Genomic DNA, 6000 nt, shown 5'->3' with positions numbered 1-6000 from the left:
TTTTTCATGGTTGAACAAAATGGAAAAAGAGTTTTCTCCATTACCATCATCTTTATGCTCACACACAAACCATTATCTTCTCTACTTTAATTCTCCAAGCATGAGCCGTAAGCCATGCACTCCATCACTTTGCATGTTCATCTAAATATATAAAGAAGACTTGGAGAAGTAGAAGAAGAAAAAAAAAGAATATAGAATTTTGAAAGAAAAATCACGGTGAAGAAGAAACTGCCTTCTTCATTCTGCTGTTGTGTGTTTATTCACATCTACAAGCTGTTCTTGAGTCCCATAACTCTGCCTAAAGATCCAAGAGCATAGTAGGGAAGGCTTTGAGGTGGTTCACGTTGATATCAAGTGAAGATAGTAACTGAACAGACGTTTTCTTGGAAAGTTCATCAAAGGTATGTTCTGAAAAACCCATTTTTATGAAGAGCATGTTTTAGTTTTTGCCAAAATTAGTGAATTAGAATGCTTATGGATCTTTGATACTTCCGTTGCATGTTTTTTAACTCTTACAATATCATAAAGAAGAAATAGAACTTTGTTGGACATGATTTGATCTATGATGAGTTATGCTCATCATCCAGACTCGTTTTGGGGTTATGCAGTTCAGACTATATGTTATATCCTGAACAATGTTCCCTCGAAAAGTTTTTTTGAAACACATTATGAGTTATAAAAAGGTCATAAATGTATTTTACGCCACTTCAGGATTTGGGGTTTTCCGGCACATGTGCTACCGACTAACCCAAAGAAGTTGGAATTGCGTTTGAAGATATTTTACACCACTTCAGGATTTGGAGTTGTCCGGCACATGTGCTACCGACTAACCCAAAGAAGTTGGAACTGCGTTTGAAGGTTTTCTTCTTTGTGGGCTACCCCAAGAAAACGAGAGGTGGATACTTCTATGATCCAAGTGACAACAAAGCGTTTGTTTCTATAAATTCTATCTTCTTGGAAGAAAACCACATGAGGGATCATAAGCCACGGAATAAGCTCGTTTTACATGAAACCTCTAGTGACACTGAGACTGTTGGTGGTTCAACAAGAGTTGTTGAACAGTTCGACAAATCGACAAGAGTTGTTGAGGTCGAAACGTTTAGTCAACCAGCTTAAGATTTGAGACTACCTCGACGTAGTAGGAGGGTTATGAATCCATCGGATCGCTACATGGGTTTGACTGAAGTCCAAAACGTCATTACGAATGATGGGGTCGAGGATTCGCTGCATTTTAAGAAAGCAATGAAGGATGTTGACAAAGATGAATGGGTTAAAGCCATGAACCAGGAAATGGAGTCTATGTACTTCAATAACATCTGGGAGCTTGTTGATCCACCTGATGGGGTAAGACCTATTGGGTGTAAGTGAATCTTTAAGCGAAAAAGAGGTGTGGATGGAAAGGTGCAAACCTTTAAGGTTAGACTTGTGGCAAAGGGTTATACCCAGGTCAAGGGAGTTGACTATGAGGAAACTTTCTCACCTGTTGTCATGCTCAATTCTATCTGGATTTTCATGTCCATAGTCATGTTTTATGATTATGAAATATGGCAAATGAACGTCAAGACTGCCTTTCTTAATGGTAATCTTGAGGAGACCATCTATATGACTCAACCAGAGGGGTTTGTAGTTCCAGATCAAGAGCAAAGTGTTTGCAACTTAATAGGTCCATTTATGGGCTGAAACAAGCATCTAGATCTTGAAACATCATATTTTACACTGCTGTCAAGTCGTTTTTCTTTAATCGAAACGTTGATGAGCCTTGTATTTACAAGAAGATCATCAACAGCTTAGTAGCTTTCCTAGTACTGTAGGTGGATGATATCCTATTCATTGGGAATGATGTAGGGTATCCGACTGACATTAAGAATTGGCTAGTTGCCCAGTTCCAAATGAAAGATTTGGGTGAGGCACAATATGTTCTCGGGATTCAAATCATTTGAGATCGCAAGAACAAAAGGTTAGCCCTGTCTCAGGCATCGTACATTGATCAAATGTTGATCAAGTACAGGATACAGGATTTCAAGAGGGGTTTGTTATCCTTTAGGTATGGAATCGTTTTGTCTAAGGATCAATGTCCTAAGACACCCCAAGAGGTTGAGAAGATGAGATGGATTCCCTATGTTTTTGCTGTAGGAAGCTTGATGTATGCAATGTTGTGTACTAAACCCGACATTTTCTATGCAGTAGGGATTGTCAGTCGGTATCAGTCCAATATAGGATTTGATCACTGGACGGTGGTCAAGACGATCCTAAAGTATCTTTAGAGAATGAGGGACTACATGCTTATGTATAGAGATAAGGATCTGATCCTTATAGGATACCCGAACTCTGACTTTCAGATCGATACAGATTCTTGCAAATCGACATTGGGGTTAGTGTTTACTCTGAATGAAGTGGTTGTAGTATGGCGAAGCATCAAGCAAGGATGCATCAGAGACTTCACTATGGAAGCCAAATATGTAGCGGCTTGTGAAGCAGCTAAAGAGGCTGTTTGTCTGAGGAAGTTCCTTTCAGATTTGAAAGTTATTCTATATATGGATTTCCCTATCACTCACTATTGTGATAACAGCGGGGCTGTGGAAAATTCGAAGGAGCCTTAGAGTCATTGTTGGGGTAAGCACATCGAATGGAAATATCACCTAACCAGGGAGATTGTGCATCGCGGTGATTTGATAGTCACAAAGATCGCATCGGAGCACAACGTTGTTGATCCCTTTACAAAGGCCCTCATGGCTAAGTGTTCGAGGGTCACCTGGAGAGTCTGGGTCTGCGGGACATGCGGCATCTTGTCTAGGGCAAATGGGAGATGATACTGGGGTATGCCCTAATTTATTGTATATAGTACATTTTTATATTGTATTATACATTAGTCTCCCGAGTCATTAGAACAAGTGGGAGATTGTTGGGATTGGTGTCCTAATTCTCCCAGAGTCTCGCTGTATTGTAAAGATACACATTGTTTGATGAATAAAATAAATGTTATTTAATTCTGACATTTACTCATATCCAATAAAAAAGCTCCTTGGTTATCTTATGTGAACTTAAGCATGTATATGTGATATATAAATGGATCATGCCTTAAGTGATAACCTAAATAGGTCTGTAGTATAAGGATTCAAGTGGGATACCTAATCCTGGTGACACTACGAATACGGCTCGTTTTGTAGAGGTTTGCAAGTGTTGTAAACTACTAGAAATGGTAGATCCTAACCATTCATGTGAAGACGTGTGAGTTTATATAAGACATGGACCACGACATGACTAGACTCTGTATATAACGCCGTTGATACTAGAGACTTACACCTCACCTAAACGACCATAGGTGACACGACCTCAATTCTGAGTGTTTTGGGAACTCTTGCCTTTGAGAGCGGTCCTTTTGTTAGTATAGGTGAAAGTGGTCAAATTGCCAACTCAACATGTCTACCTTTTTGGGGACTTGTCTGATCTGGGAGCTGGAAACTCAATCCACAAGATGGAATTCACTCCTTTCCCAAAGCAGGGATAAGTAGATAGATTGATCCCTTAAGGGCTGATTTTGGGGCTTGAACATAGTGGCCACAGCTTCTCTTTGAAAGAGAGGACTCAGTCATAGTAGGACTATGACTTATGTTCATTAGAGGGATCAGTGGTACTTAAGGAGTTAGATGTAACTACAGGGGTATAACGTTATTGGTCGAGCTATACTTACGAGCGATCTGTGAAGGGTTGTCGCACTGATGATTGGTTAAATGGACACATAATATATTTGTGGTAAGAAGAATTCAGCTATCAGTCTTTAGTGGAGTGCCCTGCAGTTAACGAATGGTAGATCCCGTGACTAAAGAGTTTAGTCAGTTATTCATGTATCGTTGGAGCTTCGAGCTACAATTCCATAATGTTCCCTTGGTAGCTCAATGGATTCAGTTGAGGATCAGTTCTTTGGTGTTGATTTGAAATGTTCAAATTGACAAAAGATATTTTGATTATATATGATATAATCGGTTTGATGTATGAGATACATTTAGTGGAGGATTGATGTAAATGAGATTTACATTAAGTACCATGGAATAGAAAAAGAACTATGGTTTATATGTTTCATGAGATGAAATATTAAAACTATAGGTTTATAAATATAGTATGATAAGTTGGTTATCATTTATATTTATAATAATATTAATTATTGGATAATTAAATCTTTTTCTCTAATAACCAATTGAGTGGGAGGTTATTGGTGGTTCATGATAACATGAGATAAAAGGAAAATTGTTTTCCTAATTTTAGTAAGTTTTTGCAAAAGTGTTTTTGAGTTTTTCTCTTGGAAAAATATCTCACAGAAGCTTGTCAAGTAAATATCGATTTACTAAGCGACAACTTATTTTAGTAAACGATCGTGTAGTGTTTGTAGGCGACAGACACTAAACTAAACGATCACTTAGGTTTTTCTAAATGATCACTTAGCTTTAGCTAAACGATTGGGCATCGACCTATGCGATAGGTTTCTGTCTTCTCCCACTTGCCCAGTCGTGTACACAATTTTTCATTCCTCCTTCATCTACCTCATTCCAAGTCCACACAGAGCCCACCCTCTAGATTCTCACACCGAGAATACCAAGGTAACCTTCTTGGTGGTGTCATACTCAACTCGATACTGTCGAGGTTTTGTGGAGGCCGTTGCCCAATCGTGTTCTTGCTGTAATGTTCGTGATCGAGGCGATTGCTAAGGGCGAACGCGAAGTGTTTGTGCAGTGTTGCGGTCGTGTTATTCAAGCATTCGAGGTTGTTGTGTTCGAGCGTTCGTGAGCAAGGAGCATGGAGACGAGTCGACAAACGTTCGTATTTTTTCTCCTTGTTCAGTTATCATATCATGCTATAATTTTTGTAACAATTGCATAACTGTTTGTTTTGTTTACGATTGTAATTGTAATGTTCATACATGATTGTAATTTGGAATTATCTATTTTCCGCTGCTCATGGAAATCTCAAGTTTGATTTCCTTCAGAAGATTGCTTGAATTTTTTTCGGAGAAATCTATATAGGGTTGCTATCTTGTCGACGATGTACTACTATGTCGGGATCAATTCTGGGCATATCCTCATGTGACCAAGCAAATATGTCAGCATTCTTCCTAAAAAATCTGACCAAGCTCTCTATTTCCTCTGCTCTCATTCTGGTTCCAATATTTACCTTCTTATCCTCTGTGGTGAGTGAGACTGATTCCAAAGTTTCTGTTGGTTGGCTTCCTTGGTTGGTCTTGACGTCCGGATCGGCCTCTCCCCTTTAGTTGGAGATTTGATCATTCCTTCTTTCTTCTGGGGGTTTTAGATTTTCTTCAATCTGGGTCTTCCCCTCTTAAAATTCCTTCAGTCAGCCTCGGCCTTGGCCTCGACCAATCTCCCTAGCACATTGGGAAATTAGTTGTTTCTTTTTTCTATGGAGGAATCAAGAATCCCTTCGATCCGGATTCTCCTTTCTTAAAAGTCTAGTGGTCGACCTCGACCTCAGCCTCAATGAACAAATATGTTTTGGCTCCACTTCGTTCCATGCACTGTCTTCCTTGTCCCCTGCTTCATCAAATGACTTTAAAACGTTAAATTTCTTTGGTATGGAGTCGTGGGGATCTAATTCACCCATCCCCTGTCCTTGGGATTTAAATATCTCTTCAGGTTAACCCTCATTTAGCCAAGGTCGAGGAGACTCTTCACCTTGGATTCTTAATAGGTGACTATCTTGATCGATACCATCCTCTTTGTCTTTCACGGGTTGATCCTCGGGTCAAGGCCAAGGAGCTTCTTCCTTTCATATTTGGCGATTGTGGTATTCTTGGTCAGATTCGTCTCCATCCAAATTCATGTTTATGAACCTTTAAATCATTCTAAAAAGATCTTTTAAGCGTGCTCTTGAGTATTCTGCCTCATAGACGGGACCAACTATTGATGTCGAATTTTGACCGAGCTAACATACCTGATCTCCACGTGGCAACAATATTATATTTTTATTTTAGGGAAGAGAGCTTGTTTG

Source organism: Benincasa hispida, chromosome 1 (assembly GCF_009727055.1).
Source record: "Benincasa hispida cultivar B227 chromosome 1, ASM972705v1, whole genome shotgun sequence".
Classification (NCBI taxonomy): Eukaryota; Viridiplantae; Streptophyta; class Magnoliopsida; order Cucurbitales; family Cucurbitaceae; genus Benincasa; species Benincasa hispida.
Note: the sequence above shows the minus strand (reverse complement) of the source record.